General features: G+C 36.1%; 2 protein-coding genes across 4 annotated transcripts in view; both read right to left on the bottom strand.

The window, feature by feature from the left end:
• Positions 1–24,427, bottom strand: part of LOC115225268 (adhesion G-protein coupled receptor G6-like) — a 1,160,637-nt gene extending 1,136,210 nt beyond the window's left edge. Inside the window, exons 1-2 of the mRNA XM_036513960.1 lie at positions 24,399–24,427; positions 19,410–19,481 (exon numbers count right to left, since the gene is read on the bottom strand). The gene's annotated coding sequence lies outside the window, so the exon portion shown is untranslated. The remainder of the gene's footprint in view (positions 1–19,409; positions 19,482–24,398) is intronic.
• Positions 1–27,500, bottom strand: part of LOC115225437 (adhesion G-protein coupled receptor G6-like) — a 176,499-nt gene that overhangs the window by 49,806 nt on the left and 99,193 nt on the right. The gene's annotated exons all lie outside the window — the stretch shown is intronic.

Below are 27,500 nucleotides of genomic sequence, written 5' to 3'. Positions count from 1 at the left end.
ATATATATATATATATATATATATATATATATATATATATATATGTATATATATATGTATGTATATATATATATATGTATATATGTATATAAATATATATATGTATGTATGTATATATATATATGACATGTGTACCTGTGTGTGTTATACTCTCTTATTCTTCATTCCTTTACTTGTTTCAGTCATTTGACTGCGACCATGCTAAAGTACCGCCTTTAGTCGAACAAATCGACCCCATATCTTATTATTTGTAAGCCTAGTACTTATTCGGTCGTTTACTTTGCCGAACCGCCAGGTTACGGGGACGTAAACACACCAGCATCGGCTATTAAGCGACGGTGAGTGGGACAAGTCCAGATAGACAAACACACACACACACACACACACACACACACACACACACACACATCATATATATATATATATATATATATATATATACACGATGGGTTTCTTTCAGTTTCGCTCTACCAAATCTACTCACAAGGCCTTAGTCGGACGGTGTCATGCAGTGGTACTAAAGCCGGAACCATTTGGTTGGAAAGCAAGCTTCTTACCACAGAGCCACTCTGTATATGTATGTGTGTATTGTGTGGGGGTATGTATGTGTACATGTATATATTTACATACAGTCTCTCCTGATATTATGAGCAGGAGAGACTATCCCGGAGTTCTCTTTATGGCAATAAGGCACATGACCTGAAATAGTGTGTGGAGAGATTTAGTTTATTACATCGACCACAGTGTTCAATTGATACTTATTTTATCGACCCCGAGTGGGTTAAAAGCAAAATCGTTCTGGACGGAGTTTGAACTATGACTGTAACGTTGCACGAAATGTTGCTGGGCGTTTTGTCCGGCGGGCCAACGATTGTGGTAACTCGCCGACCTTGTCAGAGGTAATAACATAACAACAGAAGCAAGGAAGATTTTACTAACTTTGACATTGCGAGTATTTAATTATAGGTATAATGTTGCTTTGGATATTGCCTGGATCTGTCTGACACACGCCTAGGACACTCACAGTTCTGTTGAATGTTGATTTAGTATAATTTACCAAGGCTGGCAGGTGACATCCACACATCATATCTTTATTGGAACCGAGTTCGCTGAAATTATAAACAAAACCCTAAGTGAATGTACTTGAGAGGTAAAGAGAAGCCGCTGTTGTATTTGACAAGAAAGAAGGATAATATAATTCCAGCAAGAATATAAAAATAACGACATTCATATTTCGTGCCAGAAGGTGTTGATAACAGCAATAAATTGATGTGGTTTCTGGTGGAAACCGAAAATATGTTAAGTTCCTACTCTCTTATAGCTTATGTCTTGAATAATAAAAGTTAATTTAAACAAGGAGAATATTTGGAACCACGTAAACCGATCCCTTTAAATGATGGATTAGGGGCGGTTTGGTGCCAGAAATTAGATGGGGGCAATTTGGTGCCTCGGTTATTGAGTAAAACATTTTAGACGCAACTTTCTGTCGCTAAAGCCTTGAGTCAAGATGAATCAGGGGGAGATTTGAACCTATAACAGGAAGGCATTAAAGTAAACTTAACTCACCATCCTGTGTAATAGAGAGAAGAACTGAGTAAATCACAATTTCTTTAAAAATCGTTGACGCTAAAAAAATGTATTTCACCAGGAGTGAAACATAAGGTAATCATATATATCTTATTCTTTTGGTTTTAGTTTTTCTTCTTATTTAAATACGGCGATAAATATACAAATGTTACTTTGATAGAAAATATTAAAACTTGCTCAAAAATAAGAATTCCTGTTATTATTTTGAAGGAATATCAATTTCTAAATCATCAGGGAATTAATTAAATCTACGTAGAATACAGAGAGAGTATCTTCTTTAGATGATAGACAATTGAAACTTTTAAGACATGCGTAATATAATAAAACATAATCAGTAGACAGCGGACATATTCGAAAGTTTTGAGATGTAGAGAATATAGAGGATATACAAAATATAGATGGCATGCGATATAGATAAAATACTGTATATAGCTGATATAGATGGCATGTTGGATATTGACGACATACTGGTTATAAATGGCATACTGTATATAGATGCAGCACGGATTTTTGTCAGTGAACACGTTGCGGTCTTAAAGCGACGAAAATATTTTGACAAATTAAACTTAAATGTTGAAGTGAATCGAACGGCTTTTGTGTGTTTCTTAAATGGCTTACAAACACCTTCCACGCTGCAATTGTTTCCGTTTCAGCACACGATCTCAGATCAAATCACTTGCTGTGAAAGTACATCTCTGTATATAGATGACATACATAGTATAGATGACATGTGGATATAAGTGATATACTAGATATGGAAAATATACAAGTTGCAGATGACAGACGATATACAGACGTAGAAGACATGCTTGATGATATATTTACTATAGATGATATATTTACTATAGGTGATATACAAAATGTTGATGGCATACTATATTTTTATGTAATCTATAAATACTAGAATGTTTAATAGATATCGTAAAACTTTAAGAACTAAGTACACCCTCACCTCGACGTCCGACCATCCGCACATACGACCACAAAAAGTAAATGCATCATTCAAGATGTTTGTTGTTATCGTAAGATATATGACGAAAAAAGAAAAGAACTATTCAAAGCTCAACATGTTCCTCGAAACACCGTCGACCTCAATCCAAGAACAAAACTGTGAAGAATGAACATTTCTTGTCAGTTAAACTTTTTTCACAGAAACAAGTTTTTTGCCATTGTATATATGCGGAATTTCCTTTGTATTAATTTTTACATTAATTTTAGATTGTACTTTTCTTTAAAGTACAATAGAGTACAAATGCCTTTTTCACTTTATGCACAATAATTATGGATGAAATATTTGTGTTTTATAGCTTTATAATCCGTTGCAATGAAAATAGTGTTGACAAATAAATCCGAAATACGACCAGATTGACTTACCGTCTGTCGTAAGTCGAGGACAGGGTGTAATTATATACTATTCCCCTGATATTTTTCGGCAAATTTTTAACCTAGTTTAAAAGTAACTTTACTTTCTCACCCGTTTCATCGCATTTGGTGAGAGACACTAAATCATTCACTAAAACTCTATGTGTAACACAAAAAATATCAACATGCATTAGTGAAATAAGATAACAGCTGCTCACACAGCTACTGGACACAACCAAAAGGATAAACAGACCTAGATTCGGAAGTGGCTTTTATCTTTCAAAGCTATTAACTGCCATATGACATATCTTCTAATTAAACATTTGATCTAACTTTCACGCGCGTAAATAATTCATGTTTTACAGTGATTTTTACAAATGATTCAAATTTGTTATAAACTCTAAACAGTTTAAGAGTAATTTATATTATTCGACACTTGGAACATGGTACGAAGGAATGAATCCTTCACTAGAGTTGCACCGAGCCGTCACCACAACTTAGATAAATAAGATTATAGCTGCCTACTTACACAGAGCTGCTTGACACAAATAGCAGACTAAAACAACCCATTCACTTATTGTTCTGTCCCATGACAAATCTACAGGACTAAATCTTTCAGCTGACTTTTACGCGTGACTATCACAAGATTGTAATAGACGGCCGCAACAGATAACAGCTCAAAGATCCCCTTACAATACCACTTGACCAGATTCAACCAATCAATCTGTACTTGACTGATTGTGATTTTAGACGCATTCTTTCTATAAAAGTAAACAATTTCTAGGAATATTTCGCGACACAGCTCCACGTTTCTCATAAATTACACTTTTGAAAATCAACAAATGTGAAGCCAGTTAAATGTGTATACACAGAAAACTTCCCATCAGAATACGACTGTGAGGACGTTGGTTATACGTAAGCAAAATTACGTTTGTGATGGACAGGTTGAACATTCGAACGTTATATGTAACGTTTTACTTTGTTTTACTCTCTAACGTTATATATAACATTTTAATTGTGGCATCTATTTCTGTTTCTTCCGTTTGCTTTGTCTCTCTTTTCTCGCCTTCCTTCTGTCGTTTTCTCCTTCCACTACTAACATTTTCCTCTGTTTGCTTCTTGTCCTTCTACATTCAACCATTCTTTGTCTCTCCTCCCACTACCACGTAACCGGTGATCCGACGCATCTCTCTCATCCATTTCCTTTTCCCCCTCGCCGTTGGCTCCATCAAAAGTGTACAATATGATAGTTAAAGGCACAAAGTTTTAATGATGTCTTAGATGATCAGTGATGAGGAATTAGCTGCGAATTTTCCGTTTGGTGTATTTTTATTGTGTGTATGTATGTACGAACTTATATATATATATATATATATATATATATATATATATATATATATACTTTTTGATAGTTATATATATTTAATATAAAAATAATTAAATAAATAAAAAGATAAATAAATAAATTAATAATCTCAATTTTAAATTTAAATAATTTAAATTTTTAAATTTTATATATTTTGTATATATATTTTTATGTTTTGGTTTATGTTTTTCATTGTTTTATTTGCCTAATAGTGGTTTTACCTCTAATTTAATTTATATATATATATATATATCGTCTGAAGTACATGTATACGGAAGAGAAGCACCATTAATTTCGCACCTACAAAGCGATTAGCAGCAATGTCAACTCGTCCGTGTCAAATGGCTGAAGACGCATAACCTCTCTGGAAACTGGAGGAAGAAATACGCAACGGTTACTTGGTTTTGTAAAGAAGAAATAAATTATCGATGCTGGGGGCAGGACTGGATTAGCATGATTGTGTTGTTTCCATACATCGTCTTTGCTCTTGACGATATTCGAAGGAACTGTGGTAGGACAATTCAACGAATGGAGAATTCCAAGTTTGAAGTAGGAAATGTCTTAGATGAGGGCATTGACTAAATATTTCTTTCTGAATCTTTTCCTACTTCAAATTTGGAACATTGGGTTAAAAACGATTTTCGATACAAAAAATACCAATGTTTATCGTGGGACATCAACCCAGTTCCGTAGACATAAAACACAACCTACCATTCGCTTCGTCTATTTAAAGTTTCAGTATTCCAAACAAAATATATGTGGACGCAAGTAAGGCTGTGTGGTTAAGGATTTTGTAACTGTTATTTTGAATTTGTTTCCAGAGCGTGGAACTCTTGGTAATTCTCTTTCCCTATAGTTACCAACCAACCAACCAGCCAGCTAGCAAGCGACTAACAAGCTAGTAGACAAACATCCACCCACCTAGCCAGCAACCTATGAATTGTTAAGTATATATATATGTGTGTATATGTATATATACATATATGTATATATGTATATATATATCTATGCATGTATATATATATACATATAAGTATACATATATATATGTATATGTATATATATATATATATATATATATATATATATATATAATACATATATATACATATATATATATGCATATATATACATATATTTATATATATATATATATATACACATAAATAATCTTGGCCTCCCAGACTTGCCCTGGGAGGGTAACATTCTAGGTGCAATCCCATGGACAGTCATGACCGAAGAGGGATTCAGCATATATGTATGTATATATATATATATATAGAATCGAACACACTCAAAACTTTGATGTTTGTTTATGAAAAATGCTTCCAAATTCCAAACGTTAAAATTTAAGCTTGTTAAAGGCACCGTTTAGTGTCAGTGATCATTTAGCTCAATAGTACTGACTGCTCATGTATAATTTGAATTGTGCAGTTTGAATCTGCTGACTGTGCTTCTTTTCCTCGTCTTGAAAGGGTATTTTCACTCAAACTTCTAACCTTTTCACAGCTATTCTCCAGCTTTTGAATCTCCTAAATGTCTGTGTGTGTGTGTGTGTGTGTGTGTGTGTCATTGTATTGTATACTTCTGAACCAGCTTCAAATTATTATATGTACGAAATGTATCCAAAATGTATGATTTTTTCGCCAAAACTAATGCTGCGTGGGCAAAATCCTTTAGGTGGTATGTGACGCCATCCTTCCTGCATATGCCTGGAACTTTCCTCGCTAATATGCCGCGCCAGCCTGACGCCTTGGTATACCACGCCGGTATGACGCATCAGTGTACCACGCCAGTAGGCTGCACCAGTCTCCGGGTGTTAGGGGTACATCGAGCAGAGATATTGCATTTAGTTTCGAAGAAGGCTGAGTGTTACTCAAACTGACACCAACGAGAAGATTCGGCAGGCTCTTATTAATGATGCCATGGGAAAAACGTAGAACAAAGAGTGGTACAACCACTTCAAACATGGCCGAACCTCAGAGGCGAGTGAAGCACGCTGAGGCAGGCCATAAAGAAGGCGAAACGAGGAGCTGATTGAGAAGCATCGGTAATTAGTCATCGAAGATCGTAATGTAACAATCCAGGGAATTATTCACGAAGTTGAAATAAGCAGAGGATCAGTGTATTATATTTTAACGGAGGATTTGTGCATGCAGAGAATATCAGCGAAAAAATAAATTCAGATACATTTTGAATGCACTTCGTAATCCAAGCTTTCATGATCAATAGTAACAGACCCCTTTTTCGATAGGCTCCCAAATCTCCCCACATGGCACCATGTGACTTCTGGCTCTTTCCAAAAGTAAAAACGACGCTGAAAGAGAAGCGATCCGAGTGGAGAGAGGACAGCAGAGCTGCATAACACTCTCAAGAAGGTGTTCCAGAAATGATAGAAACGATGACAAAACTTAGGACAAGTGAGTGAAATCCCAAGAGGAGTATTTTGAAGAAGATTAAATAAAATTTATGAAATGGACTAAGGTTGGATGCTTGTGTACCCAAATATTGGACGCCTTTTGAATACAGCTCGTATTTCCGAACATGGATGAAACTATATCAAACCAATCTTCATGTTGTTTGAACACTGACGTTGCAATGACAAAACACAATACTCAGAAATATTCATGGTGCCACATTAAAATTAAAACCAAAACATTGCTATTTATTGTCAACTGAATTAAACAACTGTGAATTTGATGATATCATTTTTTATGATTTTAGTCTGATGACATGTTTTCATGAGTTTAGTCTGATGGCATCTATTCATGGGTTTACAAAGACTTTTGGTTTTCCAATAAAGAAAGAATTGTTGTACATACATGTAATTAATACTGGGAAGGAATAAGAACGCGCCATCCTCATAGTTTTGTATTTGGTTGTTGCTCAAATATCTGGAAAAAAGAAATAAGTATTCTATAAGTTAGAATATGTACAATTAACAAGTCTGTTTTCTACTGTTAATATACTGTCTAAACTAAGCAAATAAAAGCTCATGTTTACTGCAAAGATATTTATTTATCTATGAGTTTTCTGCCTATAGTTTGGACAAGAGTAAGTTTCCATTAATCTCACTTAGATATCCTGAGGGAAGAGAAGGTTTCTGTGATAACCGAATATCAAAAGATGGACGAAAATAAGCTATAAGATAACCTATAAGAATAGACCATCAGACATTGTTTTCTGCACGATGTTGGTTTTACATCACATTCTCATCGAATGTACAAATATTATATATTCCAGGAGCAATATAATGACGAAATTGCAAAAATTAATCATGAATAATTAAAACACTTATCTTAACACCAATTCACAACTTTAAGAAACATATTCAAAATATATGTAGGAATTAATGTTTGTCTCTAAACTGTTTTGAAAAACATATATATCTTTTATATTAGGTCGTCAAGTATGAAAATTATTAAAAACCAATGTTTTGTAAATACATGGAATAGTTTTATTCTTCAATGTATGCACCCATATTTTCAATACACTTTTGCCATTTCAGCGGTAGCCTGTGCGGACCGGAACTGTAAAAGCCTGGCAGTCTAGAAACAATAAATTCCTGGAAGGCTTATTTTACAGTATCATCGCAATTAAGTTTTTTTTCCTAACAGAAAGTTAGTGAAATTCTGAAAGATGTGGTATTCAGTGGGGGCAATATCGGGTGTGTAGGTAGATGAAAGAGAGCGTCCAACTCGAAAACCTGTAGTTTCGCCAAAGTTATTTTTCCGTTGTGTGATCCGGCGTTGTCTTGCAGTAAAATAGAAGGGACCTGTTGACTAATCTAGGTTGTTTTTTGTACTTTTCTGCATCATTTGTTCCAGCTGGCTGCAGTGTACTTCGGCTGAGATTAATGAGCCAGGAGTAATGAAACCATAACGGATCACACCTGACCAGACCACCAAACCACACAACCATCAGCTCTTGTGCGTTTTGGACTCTGTTTTGTTGGCAAGGGACCCTGTTGACTAATCTAGGTTGTTTTTTGTACTTTTCTGCATCATTTGTTCCAGCTGGCTGCAGTGTACTTCGGCTGAGATTAATGAGCCAGGAGTAATGAAACCATAACGGATCACACCTGGACCAGACCACCAAACACACACCATCAGCTTCTTTTGCGTTTTGGACTCTGTTTTGTTGGCTCATCTTCGTCCAGTCATTGTGGTTAACCTCTACAGTTGAGGCATTGGATCGATTTCTCATCACATTATAATACGATACAAAAATAATTCATTTTTGCGACGAGAAACTAGCATAATGTAGGCTTCCAAACGTTGCTATTTCTGATTTTCATTGAATACATGTCGAAGCCACTTATCCAACGTTTTCACTTTACCGATTTGAACTAGGAGAGCCAAAATTGCTTGCTAACACGAAACAACAACGATAATTCACAGGCACTTTGAGATGGATCAGACTCGACGGTTGCTTTCAGTTCGACATTATCCAACTTTGTTTCTGGTCGACCGCATTGCTCATTTGTGAGATCAAAATTACCAGAACTAAATTTTGCAAACCAATTTGATACTGTATGCTGTGTAATAACATTAGAATGAAATTCCCCATTAATATTCCGAGCTGTCAGTGAGAGAACTCATATTTCAAAACTGTACAAATTTCTGACTTATCGATTCTTAAACAAAAATAGCAAATATCGATTAATAAATACTTTATAAAGTGCAAAGAATAAAGAACTAGATGTATCAGCTTTCTAAAAAAAATAATGGTTGTCAAAATATAATAATGGCGCAAAACGAGCAGCTGTCAAATTTTACCGTATACCTTACTACAAATTTGATACTTAATAGTATCAGTCCATAGACACTTCAATTCTACTTCACGGGAAATAATACTTTAAAATCTTATCTAAATTCTAGAAAATTGGAAAATGTGCAAAATACTATGTAGTATCATGAATTACCCGTAAAGTACACTAGTTAAACATGATACATTTACTGATTCCGGATGCCAGCATACTAAAAAAGTATTTTCAAATTAAATTCTAGTTATACAATACACAGTACTGCTATTGGTCAAAAATGGTCAAAAACTTTGTGGCATTCGGTTAATGGCAAAAGTAAGTATCATATAGAACTAACTAATGTCCACATTGTTTCATTAACAGATGTTCTTCCAAAACTCTTAACGTAATAATGAAGCCTCTACTCTGGCAATCATGATATAATATATATTTGGTCACGCCCACAAGGTTCTGACTGCAATAAAAATCTGTTAATATTACAAATCTACGCACATTGAAACACTTCACAACAAATTAAAATCATTAACATGTTAATTGCAGACTGGTTAAAGATGGCTGATGTTGGAATATTGATGCCCAGATATCATCCATATTTGAAAAGTTCACCTGATGTTTCAGTACCCAGTCACATTGCTGTAGCTGCTGAGTAAGACAACTCCTTCCTGGACAGAAGCCATTCTGTATGTTAGTGAATAGGTTTTGTTCTCGAAATGTAATCAACTACTTTCCGACAACGAGTCTCATAACTTACCTAATATGTGAGATCAGAGAATTATACCAGTAATATTTAGAGTTTTCTCTACTTCCTTCTTAATCAATATAACCTCTTCTAACACTTTGGAATGGTTGCCCAAATGTACGGAAGCTCTGGAAAAGTATCTGCAGTAGTTCTGGAAGGGCTTTCTTGCAAATCTTTAAAAGTATTCCTAGAAAACCATTAGAGCCGTGACTAAGTTCACATCGAAATAACAGATGTTTTCTTTCTTTTCTGTAGGAACTTATCAAGCTTGCTTATTTGCATATTTTCTAATGAGGAATTGAAAGCATTTGCGAATTGTTAATTGAGTATTTCGCTTATCCTCCTGGCCATAGGCTGTAGCGCACTAAGGTAAATACTTTTGAAATCTGTAGAAGTCACTAGTGTTCGTTTTTATATTTTCATCTGATTCGGTTTCGCTTTTTCGCAGCTTCTTTTCACAAGGTGGTGTTGGTGAAGGGGAGGAAGAGGAGGAAGAGGGGTGGTGGTGCCAGACGTCGTCGTCGTACATAGTTTTGAGTCAGGAAGAATGTGGTAGTGTTGAAGAAAATGTTGCTGGTGCTGATTGTGATAATGATTCTAATGAGGATAATTATGAAGATAATGATTTTCATGTTGACGTTTGTGCTAGTGAAGTTTCTAATGATGATGATGGAGAATAGGTTAAGATTTGATACATTCACACACACTCGCACATATACTTAGACATATGTAACAGCAAATCTGCCATACTCAAACACTCTTGAAAAATTTTAAACTAACACACTTTTTGCTTTTTGTTACATGTTTTGCACATAAGCTGGCTGGACATACTGACACACGTTTTTATAAGAATGGTTGAAATACCATTTGAGATATTTAGCTAGAAAGGTAACAGAATGAAATAGTTTTGTGTCAGCCACACCCAACTGAGCAAGGTTGAGTGGGTTAAGATCATTCAGTCCTTCAGTAATGGTACCGAAATTCATTCTCTAGATTCCATCTTCAAAGTCCATTCAATAATTATCAAGACAATTGTGTGTACGTTTGAGAATGATGGAATAGTGGAGAGGAAAGCTACATAAGGAGGTCATAACCTCAAGAAGGATCATTTCAATCTGGAGCTGAAGAGATCCAAATCAATCCATAAGATTATTGGCATCTGGTGATAGAAGACGTGAAAACAAAATTGCATATGAAACTTGTGAGGAGTTTTGATACTCCAGGAGAAAAGTTTAGAAGATTGGAGAGGGCGAAGTTCATCTGCGACAAAGTGAAACACAACCTTCGAGTGAGAAGATATTCACCCAAGATGTGCGCACAAACTGACGCGACAGCTGAGGTCTGGCTTCAGCTCTCGAGAAAACCAAAAGTGTCTAAGTGATAATTTTCAACTGCATGATCTCTGATGGTAAGAGGATGTTCCTTGTCACACAAGTGTAGTGAGACAAATGTTTCCCATGGATGAGTTTGCGAAAAGGTTTTAGGATAAGAACACTTAGCCTCATTCATCACCTGGTTTGAGCATCTGGCATGAACTGATCATAAAATAAGCTCGTGAGTAGCCCCGCACTTACCTGGACGTGGGAATAGGACATTGATGAGAATTTCCATAAGAAATATTGTGGTAAGGCAGGAAAAGGGTTGATAAAGTCTTTGTCAAACAAGGAGTAACTCATGATGCCTAAAATCCAGGGGTTTGGCCAGAATTCTTCCTCAATCTTTCAAATATAACTTTAAAACCTTCCGTTTGGACTTTATTCCAATGTTTCATGAGCTGCCAATCCTGAGCTATGTTAAAACATAGAATTTCATCTTCGCCAATTCATTCATGATTATTCATGAGAGCAGGAAAAGTCTTGGAGAATTGAAAGACGTGAAAGTAAAATGAAATAAGGAAAAGCTTGAAATTAAAAGGCGATTAATAAATAGAAGAAAGAATCATAATAATAATAATAATAATAATAAGAGGAAGAAAAAGAAGAAGAAGAAGAAGAAGAAGAAGAAGAAGAAAAGAAAAAGAAAAAGAAGAAGAAGAAGAAGAAGAAGAAGAAGAAGAAGAAGGAGAAGAAGAAGAAGAAGAAGAAAAGAAGAAGAAGAAGAAGAAGAAGAAGAAGAAGAAGAAGAAGAAGAAAGAGAAGATGAAATAGATGTGGAAGGAGAAGAAGAGTCGATGATAGTAATTAGTGGCTATGGCGACGGAAGCACCGTACATGATATACACGCCGAAATATACATACATTTTGATACACTCCCTTCCACTCATCCATACACATTCACACAGTCATATATGTATGCAAAAATAAGTTTCCACTAACATTTTCCCATCGAGAGCAAAAGGCATAGAAGGGAGACATAAAAAGCAAAAACAGAAATGCTAGAAGTAGAATGGAATGAAGTCGCAGCAGAGAACGAAGAATATGAAGACTAAAGTGAAAAACTTCAGTAATGGTGAAGAAATTAAAAGGAGAAACAATTCAGAATAAAGGGGGTCGGGGGAAGATATTACATATTAAGAAATATGTCACGAAATTTTATTCAATCCTTTGATTATTTTTAATCAATCCTTTGATTTCTTTCATATCATTATACCGCAAGTATCTGAAACATAAAACTGAGCTGATGAGCAAATGCATAGGATATATTTGTGACAGAATTTGTCAGAGCAATTAGATGATGAAAGCAAAAGATTTCAGATCACGATGATGATCAATTCTACGAATTTCGTGTCACTGATGATGATACTAGTGATGAAAATGTTGATGATTACAAATGAAATATTATCATCAAGACGCATTCTACTTACAGATTTGTTAATCTGGGAAGGTCATGGAAGGCTCTTACTTCAATCTCTCTGATTTCATTATTTTGCAAATATCTGTAACATGAAGAATTGAAAGTATAAAACAAGTGTAGAAAAATTATGTGAAATTTGGGAGAGAATGAATAAAGAGGAAACGAGTGGGAGAAAGTTTTCCAGGGTGAAGGAGAATACAAAGAAGAGAAGGAAGAGACAGAAGGAACGAGGTGTCTGGATGGGGAGGAGATCAGAGGAAGATAAGCAACATCAAAATGCAAAACAGAAGCAAAAGGAGTAGAGAGAGGAAGTCGAATGCCTATAATACAAACGCTAGAAATGGGATGAAATAAGGAAAGAACAGAATGAAGAATATGAGAAGTAAGATCAAAGAGAAGTGAAAATGACGATAAGGATGATTATGATGATGATGATGATGATGATGATGATGATGATGATTATGATGATGATGATGGTGATGTTGATAATGATGATGGTGATGATGATAATGATTGACAAGAAAGAATAATCATAAAGTGAAATCATTACTTATTGAAGGATTAAAAAAAATACCTTTATAAAGTTTGAACGCTGGATATCTGTGAGAAGAGCCTAGAAAGTTGGGTAATAACATTTAGAGGAGGAGGAGGAGAAAACATATGTTACCTACAAGTACTCGAAGCTTGCATCCTATTCACAGTTTCCAAATGTTAGTTGCACAAGTGACATCAACAGTGACACTCACATCTGTCTTCAGCCCTTTCAACCTGGTCCACCATACAACGTCTTTCAATAAATATACCAGGCAACGAAAAACACCCTGCTATTTCGGTGCGAAGAAAGGCAGCGAAACTATCCTCACAATGGACTGAGTCGATATCTGGATTCGTCTTCCACGCGACAGCAGATATTCGACATAAACCCGCAATTCAGAAAAATAAGGGCACTAAAAGTGAGTGAGAAGAACAATTTCGTCGCTCTCTGCGTATCTGGGTATGCCGGGATGAATGTTCTTCTGTTTCTAGAGTTTACCTCGAACGAGCAGTGCCCTACGGTATCACTTCCAGCCAAAAGGTTTTCTAGAAATTATGCATAGTCCTTGGCCCGAAAGTTGTCCGGAACAGACCAGCCAACACGTTCTTGTCGACGCCAAGTGACTCCATGAGAACATCGTCGTACTTACCCGCCATTAACCCTCTATAGGACGCCATAACGGAATTTCCACGACCGCATTGCCTGACTGACACAGGAGTGTGGGCGCATGACGACACTATAGGTGGCCGTCTCCCTTCCTCGGTCTAAGCTTGATCAGTGAAAAGGAAAAGTAGTGAGAAAACGCTTCTGACAAACGGCGACAACACTTGGTAACCTTCTAAGAATCGCTGGAGTTGCTGCAAGCTAGCGGGTGTTGACAGCAAATGGAGCTCCTGACCAGCGGATTACATTCCTTCCACAGAAAGCGGAACACTAGGCGCTGAAGATTGGTCAGTCTTGAGGCGGTAGTAGATGACGAATTCGATGGATGCATTTGCAAACTCCACCCGACCTTTCAGGGATAGCCTTCTCGCTCTCTCGTCCATTTTCTTCATCTGGATTTCAGGACCGAGCCAGGCGCCGATCAATTTAACAGGTTATTCCGTCCAGCGTCCCACAATGCTATTGGAAGTCATAGATCTGTCTCTCCCAGCGCCGAGTTGCAGGCCCACTAACTTCAAGTTAATTGTTGCTCATGTCACATCATCGAGTTCTTTTAGAAAGGTGTCAACCAGGTCCGAATGTTTAGCGTTGAACCTATGGCGGTGAAGTCGTTTGCATATGCCGACACGGTTCTTCCATGTCTCAGTTTGGGCGGGATACCTCTCACCACCTCTAATTTCGCTCTAATAGCGTTAGACTGATCATCTGCTGGAGAGGCGAGAGAGGATAGCTTTGACGGGCCGATCTCCTGATGTTGAATGGTTCCAAAATGTAATGATTCACCCAAACTACGACGAGATACCACGGTACATTGCTGCGATCCTAACAAATGCTTTAGGCTGATCTAAACTGTTCAACGTCCCACTCATGCCAGCTTCATTAACAACACTGTCTATGATATGTCTCATGAGGTGGATATTGTTGTGGATGGATCTGATTGGGATTGCGCAAGTACCTTGGCCAAAATTTTGAAGTCCGCGTTCAGCAGAGTTACCGGCCGAAAAGTTTCTATTCGATCCCTCTTCTTAGAGTTCTTTCTTGAAAGTTCTCCAATTCCTCGGCTCATAGAACTCGGCTTTCTCCATTCTGCTGTCAGTGGCGGTAGAAGTCTGCTAAGAATTCGCCAAACAAATCTGGCATATAATAGTAAAGCCCAATACGCAGACTATCCAAATCAAGCGATTTGCCTGCCATGCAGCCCATTATCACATCCCGGTGTGACGCATTCAGATTCCAGTAACCGGATCCCTGCTGATTGAATCCGGCACACATCCGCTTGGGCTCGAGTATCGTTCGGTCACCTGGATCCACCAAAGACTGAATTGTGGATCTGTTTCTGCGTTGAGCCTCTGTAAGTCGTTCCCATCGAGCGGCTTTAATTCGCGAGTCCCTTCCTAAACATAATCGATTCTATTCCAATTGCCCTTTTAGAGCGTACCCCCATTTATCGTTATGTATTGACCCTGTTAGTACACGCTTACCTAATTTAGTAATGTGGTCTCAGTCAGCTGAGCACACCAGGAGTGAGGCGTCCAGATTGCAGTAACTGGATCCCTGCCCAGATCACAAATGTGTGGTATGTGTAGGTGACGATTTTGAAAATTAGTCAACTTATACTATTTCTGTCCACTGGCCTACTGGAATTGTATCTAAATACGACCTGGATGACCCACTGCGGTTAGCCCAAGTCCATACTGGTGCGTTCTGGAAATCCAGCCGGTACTTGTCAGACAGTTGAAAACTTCTGACCTGTTTTGCGAGACTTTTGCACCCACCTACTCTATCCGCTAGCTCTAAACGGTCCAAACGTGACTGTAAGACAGCGTTCCAGTTGCCCATAAGCTCTAAAGGACGAAACGTTCTGAGAAAACAACTTCCAGGAGTTTGAAGTAGTCCGGGTGCCATGTTCCTGTAGGAGGATAGACAGCCACCAGCGTGAAGCCACCCCTGTCACTCCTCATCACATCCTGGACGACTAACTTTCCGTCTGAGTCAAGGAAGATAGTGTTTATCTCGAGATCCAAATTCTCCGAGGCAACACAGCAGTTCCACCTCCCATTCCATTCTAACACGGAAATAAATAGAAGCAAACAATGTTGTTGCTTTAATAATTTTTTTCTCCTCTGTTTGACACGGAAATGGTGGCAGTGTCCAACTTTACTAGTGTTTCACGTTTCCTCTTCACTTTCCTTCTTATTGTTGTTACTCTGGTTGGTCCTCCTGGCGGTAGTAATGGTAGCGGTGTTAGTGTTCTCCTCCGCCTTCATGTTTCCATCGTTGTTCATTGTGTTGATGCTGTTGTTGTTGTTGTTGTTGTTGTTGTTGTTGTGGTGGTGGTGTTGTTGCTGCTGCTATTCTTCCTCTCATTCTCAACCATATTTGGTAGTGGAGGGAAAGACATTTCTGATGATATAAACTCTGTGAGCAGAGTAGCGTCAATAATTGACATTGAAAAGAAATGGAAAACTTAAATATGAATGGAAATTCGAAAACGTTAGGAAGAATGGAATTGAAGAACTGAAGCAGCCCATAGATGCAAAATAAGCAAAGTTTTGAATAGGTTTGAATAATGGATTAAGCAATACCAGCCAAACAAATTATTTAGAAGTGACCAAAAAAAGATTTTGACCAGAGAATAATGACGATAAAAAACGTACAAGATTAGTCCCTGATGCTGATAAAATTCGACTTTTCTGGGATAAGGTATGGTGTAAGCATGTATAGCATAATACTACAGCTGAATGACTCTGCAACCTGAAGTAAACAGCTTATCCTCAGCAAGAGGCCACTCACTTCATAGAAGACATTATTAGAAATATGAGTAAAAATATATGCAATAGGAAAGCATCAAAGCCTGATGGTGTACAGGGATTTTAGTTACAATAGTTCAGTAGTTGCCGTAAATTGAACGGAGAGCAATTAAATGCATTGATTAATGGAAAAGAATAAATCCCAGGCTGGCTAAGAAGAAGAAGAAGAAGGGTGTTGTGCCTGAAGGATGCATCAAAGGGAAATGCAGACGAATTTCCTGCCTCCCGTTAATGTGGAAGTTACTGTCAGAATGAATTGCAGAAGCGCTGTATAATAATAATAATAATAATAATAATAATAATAATAATAATAATAATAATAATAATAATAATAATGATAACGATAAGAAAGAAGAAGAAGAAGAAGAAGAAGAAGAAGATAAGAAAGAAGAAGAAGAAAAGAAGAAGAAGAAGAAGAAGAAGAAAGAAGAAGAAGAAAAAGAAGAAGAAGAAGAAGAAGAAGAAGAAGAAGAAGAAGAAGAAATTGTGCCGGATAAAAATTTAGAAGAAATATTGAAGGAATCATGAAGATTGTGGTCAGGATAACGATGAACTAAATGAAGATAGAATTAATGATAATGATTTGGGCGACGATTTAAAATTGAAGGGAACAGAAGAAGGAGACGAAGAAGTACAAGGAAGAAGAGCAACAATTAAAGGACATGTTTAAAAACGATCGTCTAAAATATGCAGCTCTAAATACACAATTAGAACGGTGAATCAAGAAAGTTATTTAGCTTCCATCTAAAGGTAAATGCCGTACATATTATACACATATATTAATACACTTGCATATATTTGTGCATAGACCAAGACACGTGCATGCTGTAGATGATTCCCCTCAATTATCAACCTCCCATATATCCCCTTTCAAAAAATGTCCTCAAACTCACATTCACATCCATTTAAGTATAAGAGATGAATATTGGCAATGTCCTGTACTTGAATACACACACACACACACACACACACACACACACACACATATATATATATATATATATATATATATATATATATATAAGACAATTTAATTTAATCCACCATGAAACACAAAGAGAAAACTCAACAACGTGAGGAAGTGGAACGAGTAAAGCGTTATTGGACGCTCAGGAAAGAAGGAAGAAGGAGGATCTAACGCTTCGAGCGAGCTCTTCGTCAAAACATAGGAAAAGGAAAGATCCATAGAAGGAGGACGGAGGAAAACTTGCCGACGGTACACACGCGGTATATCTTGCCGACGGTATATCCCCTTTCAAAAAATGTCCTCAAACTCACATTCACATCCATTTAAGTATAAGAGATGAATATTGGCAATGTCCTGTACTTGAATACACACACATACACCACACACACACACACACACACACACATATATATATATATATATATATATATATATATATATATATATATATATACATATTTAAATTTAATCCAAACATGAAAACACAAAGAGAAAACTCAACAACGTGAGGAAGTGGAACAAGTAAAGCGTTATTGGACGCTCAGGAAAGAAGGAAAGAAGGAGGATCTAACGCTTCGAGCGGAGCTCTTCGTCAGAAACATAGGAAAAGGAAAGATCCATAGAAGGGAGGACGGAGGAAAAATTGCCGACGGTACACACGCGGTTACATTTTGAATGACCGGAAGGGAATGGGTGAAGAAAAAGTTATTTCAAAGACAGGAGAGTGCATTAGGAGGTATGTGTGTGTAAGTGTGGATATGTGCATGCGCGCAGGTCTGTGTGTGTGTATGTGTGTAACGATAGCACGTGTGTATGTGGTTGTGGCTGGGCTTAGTATCGTTTAAGGTCAAGGAAGAATGAAGTAGGAGTGGCTCTTGTGTCTACCTACCCATGGGCGTGGAAGAATGGTCAGTGGCAGGTACTGGTAGTTTGAAGTATGTGTGTGTGTTTTGTCTGTAGTGTGTGTGTGTGTCTGTGTGTATGTATGTGTGTGTTAGTGTGTGTATGCGTAGGGGTTGTGTGTGGGGAACATAACTGCTTTACTTTGTGTATGTATGCGTGTGTGCTTGTATGTGCGTATGGGTGTATACCTGTATGTATAATGGTGTGAGTGTATGTATGAGTGTGTGCTGTGTGTATGGGAGCTATGTGTGGGCTCATTTGTGTGTGTATGTGCGTGTTGTTGTGTGTGCGTGCATGTTGTGTGTGTGTGTGTGTGCGTGTATGCGTATTAGTGAGTATATACGTGTATCCGTGGGATTGTGAGTGTCAGGTGTGTGCATTCGTGTGCGTGCGTATGTGTGCGCATGTTTGTGAGTGCGTGTGTGTGTGTCTGGGAGGTGGTTTGGTGGAGTTTGTGTAGGCGTAATGCGTGTGCGAGTGCTTGTGTATGTGCTTACGTGCGCATGTGCATGTATGTGCGTGTGTGTTTGTGCCCATGGGAGTATGATATATATATATATATATAAAGCTGTGTGCAGTATTTTGCCCCCCTCCCCTTAATTATCCGAATCTGTGGATTTGGATTATAAATCATTGTTATATACATTAACAAACATTAACACACATTTCGGACAGAGACATAATTTTACACACACACTGATTCATTCACCTGCATTCACTCAATGGTTCCTCTGAATTATCATGCATTCATAATCCCAGTCATAGAAATGGGGTTCTACTAGCAATCACAGATTTCCAAACAAAAAGACACATCCTTAGAAAGACGGGTGAGCGAGCCTAAAATTAAGTATGGAAAGACATTACTTATTGAGAAATATATCGTCAACGAAATACTATAAGAAACAATGATTTAGCTGACAGATATGTGAAACTGGACAGATTTCGGAAGGTGTCTACTTTGATTTCTTTGATGTCATAATAACTCAAATATCTGAAACATAAAAATGGGTTAAGAAGGAATTGTATAGAACACATCTGCGACAGAAGTTTGGCTAAAATATTGGATGATGGTGGGTGGATGTAGATCACGATGAAGAGGCCATGAAGATAATGGTTACGATGATAATATTCATCATGTTAATGATTATGAGAAGGTGGAGGGCGAGAAGAGGAGGGAAACATAGGGGGTAGGTGTTTTGGCAGTGGACTTTGTGGTTGCAGTAGTGATGTTTATGGTGATAATGTAAAAGAGAAGAGTGAATGGTTTGTAGAAGATTTTATCATTGTGATGATGGAGATGATTGTGTTAATGTTGAATATTCTTGTAATAATAACCGTGAGGAGCATTTCTGTGGTGATGCTGATTATGATATTGATTATAAGGATTCTGGTGGGGATGCTGCTGATATATGACACTCTCATATACCCCACCTCTAACAAAAAGACACACCCACGCACACGCAGATTCCGACAATGAATGATGGGAAGAAATTACGGCGTTTAGAAATATTACCTTGATGTAATTCTATAAAATCATATAATTCTACTTACAGAGTTCTTAAAGAGGACAGATTAAGGAATGAGTGTTTTTTTACCTTGTTAACAATTAACACGGAAAAAATAAATATTTACCAGGGTAGCAAAAATCTCACAATTAAAGAGGTTGTAACTCCTTGTTTATAAAGGTAAAAACTTCATGTTTACGTGCAATTCTTTGTATAATATATGAGTAAATAAATGGAGTTTAACGCAGGTATAAATCAAATATTTTACTTTCGACACATGTTTCGAAAATTCCACTGATACCATTCAAAAGGATAAACGGTATAAACAATGCAATTTTCTCTTCAGGAAAGTGAAAAAACGAAACTCGTCAATATGACATTTTAGCAAAATATGATGGATTTGTATAGCGATTGACTGAACGCTATTAATATTATTTAAAAAACGTTATATGATATAACGTCAAAAGTAGCTTACAGAAAGGGCAGGGATATCAATAGTGAAGGTTAAATATAAAGGAAATTAAAGTTTAATAATTAAAGTTTATATATAATGATAGAGACTACTTATATGCACTAAATGTGTGTTTTTGCCAATGCTTACATCTGTATTAAAGTTTATATATAATGATAGAGACTACTTATATGCACTAAATGTGTGTTTTTGCCAATGCTTACATCTGTATGCTCGCTCTATAACCGTGTTTACTAGAGTACTTATAGAAAAAATAATGAAAACTAGCTCAGAATTGCAGAGAAGAAAGAATTCCTTGCCTTTGTCATAAGGTATCGAGATTGAGAGAATCAACCATTCTAAAAGAAATTGTTCATTGTGGTCTTTTAGATCCCAAATCAGTTTGCCGAGACTATTACGCTTATTTCTATCTCTAAATGTTGAGTAATAGATAGAAATTCTTTTAGATAACTCTAACGATGTGCTTCCAATGTGTTGGAAAACCGATCCTAACCGTATGTGAATTGATAATAGAGTAATAACTAGAATTTTTTGGAAAATTCCTAACAATATCTTGACGAAACAGCAGTGGGAGATTAGATTTAATTTGTCTCCCGTACGGAATTATTAACCAAATATTTTTACTAGTATTTATAGCGTAATTGTTTTTGAAAGTGTTATATTTACTTTTAGAACGATAATAGGGGATTATATAAGGGTTATAACCCTTCATTCGCTTTGTAGCGGTACATAAGTTATGATTGTTATCAATAATTCTTTTACGACTAGAAATCTTATCTACATTATTGAATTTACAATTAGACTGAGTAGAATCAATGTAGAAAATTTTCTCTGTATAACCTGCTTTAATTAAGGCAGAGTTATAGAATTCAGCATTATCATTGAAAATATAAACATTAGCAGATAATTTAGATAATCTAAATGATATATTCTTAACTAAGTTCTTAGTAATTGCTCGAGGATGATTACTAAATTTGCTAATGTATTTAAATTTGGTCAACGGTTTACGATATGGGAAGTAAGAGTCACTGTGTAAATTAAGCGTAATATCTAAAAAGTTGGCCTTCATCATATCGTCATGAAAAACGATTTTTAAGCCCATTCTACTGACAAATTTAACTAAACTATTCTTAACGTTTTGTACCTTTTGGTTGGAAACATTTTGGAAGTAAAGCAAACACACCTTTAAGTATAAGTAGTATCTATCATTATATATAATTTAAACTTTAATTTCCTTTATATTTAACCTTCACTATTAATATCCCTGCTCTTTCTGTAAGCTACTTTTGACGTTATATCAGATAACGTTTTTTAAATAATATTAATAGCATTCAGTTAATTACTATACAAATCCATCATTCTTTGCTAAAATGTCGTATTGACGAGTTTCGTTTTTTCACTTCCCTGAAGAGAAAATTGCCTTGCTTATACCGTGTATCCTTTTGAATGGTATCAGTGGAATTTTCGAAACATGTGTCGAAAGTAAAAATATTTGATTTATACATGCGTTAAACTACATTTATTTATTCATATATATATATTATATATATATAATATATATATATATAATATATATATATATATATATAATAGATAGATAGATATAGATAAGAAAGTTGGTTTGTGAAAGCACGTGGTTGAATATATAGAAAATAGTAAAAAGTGAAAAAACTACAGAAGACTTGTTTTAAAAGGTTAAAGAATATATATTTAAGTCAATATGTCTGAAGAATATTATAATTTTTTTTCCTTACAATGACATAGTTTAGAAGAAAGACCGGTTTCGCGTTTAGCTTTTCAAATTTCTTACTTAGTTATGTTTATGTTGAGAAGAGTTATCGTTATGTTTATGTAGACCGAACTGTGCAACATGTCCAAACCTGCTAGAAGGATCAGAATTCCTCTTCAAAGAGGGACAGAAATTCAAGATCAAATCTAATTTTACTTGTGCCTCAAAAATAATTTATGTCATAAAATGCTCGGGCTGCCACCAAGACTACGTGGGATCCACGGGACTATCACTCAGACGTAGATGCACACTGCATCGACAACAGATTGCATTCCCAGAATACAGAATGATACCTTTTAGTGAGCACATTGAGAAATGCGCAAAGCAACTACTACCACAATTTTTAATCTGTCCATTTTACCAATGTGCTATCGGATCATCAACACAAACTAGACTAAACAAGGAAACATTCTTCATTGAAAAGTACAAGCCCAGACTTAACCATTCCAACATACTTATACAGAGAAATTCACCCCAAAGGAAAAGAAAAAAAATTAAGCGATTATCTCCCTTACACGGAAGAAATCACTTATTACCTCCCCTTATTTAGAACTCTTTTCACATAAACATAACGATAACTCTTCTCAACATAAACATATCGACGTAAGAAATTTGAAAAGCTAAACACGAAACCGGTCTTTCTTCTAAACTATGTCATTGTAAGGAAAACAACTTATAATATTCTTCAGACATATTGACTTAAATATATATTCTTTAACCTTTTAAAACAAGTCTTCTGTAGTTTTGTCACTTTTTACTATTTTCTAACGGGTAACATTTACTGTTAATTTTCTTACACCCATAAATCCCAATTCTCAGGAATTGGCCCTCATATTCCAAGACATTCATACAAAATAGCACACACTTTGGATATAGGTAGATAGTGAAGGTAAAGACGTGTGAAGGAGCATAAAACGAAGTATGGGAAGACTTAAACATTTAGAAATATAACGTCCATGAAATACTATAAACAACAATGATTCAACTTACAGTGTACTTAAACTCAAAAGATTTTGGAATGTTTCTGCCTTGACTTCCTTGATGTCATTACCATCCAAATCTCTGTAAAATAAATATTTAGCTCAGAAGAACTTGTGTGGAAGACACATGTGTAACAGAATAGCTAATCAATTATGACTAAACAATTAAAAGAAAACATGGAATATAAATCACGATGATGATAAACTGGATGATGAAGATGATGATGATGATGATGATGATGATGATGATGATGATGATGAGCATGAGGATGAAGTTGACTATGATGATGAGGGTGATGACGCTGGTGATGATGATGACGATGATGATAATTGTGGTGGTGGTGCTGGTGGTGGTTGTGGTAATGATGAATATGTTGACGATGCAGAGGAGAAAAAAATATGGTGGTGGTGCTGATGACGAAGATGTTATTATGCTGATGATTGAGGTGATGTTGTTAATGTCGATTCTTCTGATAATGATGGGGGTTAGTATGTCTATGATGGTGCCGAGTATAATATGGATGATGATAATATTGTTGGTGGGGATGTTACTGTTAGCGATGACGATGTTTGTGTTGAAGATTCTGCATCTGATCGCGGTGTTTTATGATAATTAATGATTTTGATGATGAAACGGACGGTGAGAAAATTGACGATGATAATTAGAAGGAAAAGGACAGAAGAAAAAGAAGAAGAAGAAGAAGAAGAAGAAGAAGAAGAAGAAGAAGAAGAAGAAGAAGAAGAAGAAGAAGAAGAAGAAGAAGAAGAAGAAGAAGAAGAAGAAGAAGAAAAAACAACAACAACAACAACATGGAAAAATAAGTAGTAAAGATGATAATTTAGTTCTGAATAAGCAGCTACAACGCTTATACAAGGATGTTATTTAGCGTCCATCTAGAAATAAAGTTCGTACGTGTCAATATTCTCGCATACCAAGAGATATACATATGCATGCAGTCAGTGTTTTCCCTGATGTATCATGCTCTCATATATCCCATATCACAGAAATGGGCCCACAATCACAATCACCGACATTCATAAACAATGAAATACATCTTTGGAAAGACGGAATTGGGAGCTTAAATGGAAGGATGAGAAGATGTTGCATATTTAGGAATATACCGTCAATGAAATACTAGAAAAGAACATTGATTCAACTTACAGATATGATAACCTGGAAAGATTACTGAAGGTTCCTATTTTGATTTCCTGGAGTTTATTATTCCACAAACCCACACGGAACATAAAATTGAGGAAAGAAGAAATTTTATGTAAAAGATTTGACAAAATTTATAATATTATGGCTTATCAATTAGATAAAGGTAGAGAGGGAAAGGAAATTACGATCATGATGAACTTGATGATGATGATGATGATGATGGTGATAATGTTGCGGAGAAGTGATTAATATGATGATTAGGTAGAAGTGAAGAAAATATGGCGTTAGTTTTGATGATGAAGATGTTATGTTGTTGAATGGGGGTGATGTTGTTAATGTTGATTACTCTTTTAATGATGGTGATTAGCATGTTTATAGTGATAAGGAGTATGACATTGATGCTGATGATGTTGGTGGTGATATTTCTCTTGGTGTTGATGACGATGATGTTGAAGATGTTGCATCTGATCGCCATGTTTCATGGTAATGAATGATGTTGATAATGAAGAGAACGATGAAGAACTTGATGATGTTGAAGATTGAGGAAGATAAAATGAAGACAACAATGATGACAGTGATGACAAGAAGGACGAAGACGTCAATAATGAGAGTGGTGGGATTGGGGGTGATGAAAATTTTAGAGATATTAAGTGAATGGGGAAACTTGTAAATTATGAAGAAAGCATGTAAAACAGAAAGTGAAACAGCAGCAAACGGAAAGAAGGTAACGAGAGAAGAGGAAGGAGAAGAACAAGGGGAAGAAGAGGAAGGAGGAGAGAAGAAAGGAAGAAGAAAAAGAAGAGGGAGAAGAGAAGAGAAGATAACAAAGAATGTGTTTAAAAATAGAGAATGAATTATGTATTCAAAATATACTTGTATTAGAGAAAGTCTGGAATGTCAATCAGTTTTGATCTAGAGCAGTGTCCCTTAACCTTTATACTACCAGGATTAGTCATTCTTTCCACGAACCCCCTGCATCTATGATTAAAGTCCCACCCAGATTTTAAATAAAATATAAACTATGTTTTTAGCGATTTTCTTTAATACGATTGGTATTAGTATTCTTGAATGCTTGGTTGAATACCAGGGAGTTCACAACGAAAGTTTCTTTCGACGTTCAGCCTGTTTCTGTACTTGGCCTTGACTGCAACCAGCCTGGAAAATGCAGTCTCACATAGCCTCGTGGATCTACACATAGCTAAAATCCTAAGAATCTGATGTGAGATTAGAGGCTAAGTAAGAAGGTACTTGATCCATAACGTTTTAAGATACCCCTTAGCTCAGGGGTTGAACTTCAGCTCAAGAAAGTCCTCTTGCACTTCATGCAAATCATCAGTCACTTCACACTGAAATAAGTTCCTGATGAATATCCAAGCTTCACCCTTTTCATCTACATCTGAGAAGCATTTGATGATTCAATTTTCAAGTTAGATGAGTGATTATTTGTTTCTTTAACTCAGAATCAAAGTTACCCTGGATGAGAGCAAAATCCAAGTAACTAAACTGGCTGTATTTCCTCGCTGAATTCGATAGTTTCAGAGATCGAGTTTCATCATGAAGGTTCCAATGATGTCGTGGTGTGTGAGAATGTTGAAGTTTTACCGTTGTAGTTTAAAGTCGAGAGCATTCTCTAGCATACCTGTCCGCCAGGTAAGCTAGAGATAGCTGAAAGTCTTCAGACTAGAAATTGTCATGGAGATCTGCCTTCGGTTGTAAATCTAGAAGTATCACTACTTCTCGTCGTTTATTAAGCTGTCCAAGCATGTTCCCTTTTTGATCGCCTTCGCACATGCATGTGAATAATCGATGCTTCCTTTCAAAATCCATATCTTTACACAGCAGTTTAAAAAGACGACTGTTTAGGCTCCACCTTTAACAAAGTTGACAAACTTGATAGCCACGTTCAGGAGTTTTCTAATTTCAGTAGGGAAGGTTTTGGATAGTAAGGCTTCACGATGAGGTATGCGGTGTGTACTACAACAGATGAAGTATTTTCCTTCACTCTAGCAATGAATCCTGACTGCAGACCAAGCATGGCCGGAAGCGCATCAGTACACACTTTTACCTGGTCGAGAATTTGATCTTTAATGTTTTCCAGACAAGTCATCGATCCTTCACTTGACTGTATCATTTGATAGTGAAATGGGGAAAGCTTGTATGCATCATCTCTCCCCTGAACGAGTTCTGCTACAGGTAGTAGACTTGGTTTTCGGAGAGACTCTCCGATATTATGGCTCTTCTTGCTCTTTGCAATCACATGGCGATCTCATAGGAAGTCTCGACAATTATTGAAATTTGTTGCCGAAATGCCCCTCTACTTTCAAACCTAGCTTGCTTCAAGAAAATTCTTTTTTGTTTCAGAGAATGTCTTGAGCTTGTCTGCAAGAGCAGGATGTGTTATCCTCAAGTGGCATTCCAAGCGTGAGGGTCGCATTCCATCATGCTCAAAGATTTTGTAACATACCACACACTGGGGCACTTCTGTGTCACACCGTTTTGGAGGGACACGAATCCAAATCGAAATATATTCAAGATACTTCGATTACTCTGCACTCATTGCGAATTATTTCATGTGCAGTGGACAACAGAAATATGTGAACAAAAGGTAAGACACGCGTAAGGTTATCTCAAGGACCAAGATGGAACATTTTGAGTAAAAAGTTCTGAAATTTTATTTTAATGTTTGGAGTAAAAGAACAGTTTATACGAAACATTTGTACAATAAAATGTTGTAGTTTTTGTACGAAAATAAAAAAAAATGTTTCTTGAGAAAAGAAACATTTTGCATAGGTTTTAGTTTTACATAGTACTTTCTGTAATATTTAAGTTTGATTTAGTTTAACATTTGGCTTTATATTATAATTATTTTCTTACCACGTGTTTACTATATCTTTCACATAAACATTTAATAATAAAATTTTGGTTTTATTGCCAACATTTTTCTAATGTGTGTGTTAATTGTTTTGAGACTTTATGAAATTGAGAAATAGTAGAATCTATTATTTTTGTTTATTTCCTATTTTTAATATATAATACTTTTGATCTTCCTAATATTTTAAAATAGTTTCAATTTTTAAAATTAAGTCAATATTTCTTAGTATGTTA

The sequence above is a fragment of the Octopus sinensis genome, linkage group LG27 (assembly GCF_006345805.1).
Source record: "Octopus sinensis linkage group LG27, ASM634580v1, whole genome shotgun sequence".
Classification (NCBI taxonomy): Eukaryota; Metazoa; Mollusca; class Cephalopoda; order Octopoda; family Octopodidae; genus Octopus; species Octopus sinensis.
The sequence above is the reverse complement of the archived record's forward strand: the minus strand, read 5'-3'. Positions and strand labels throughout refer to the sequence as shown.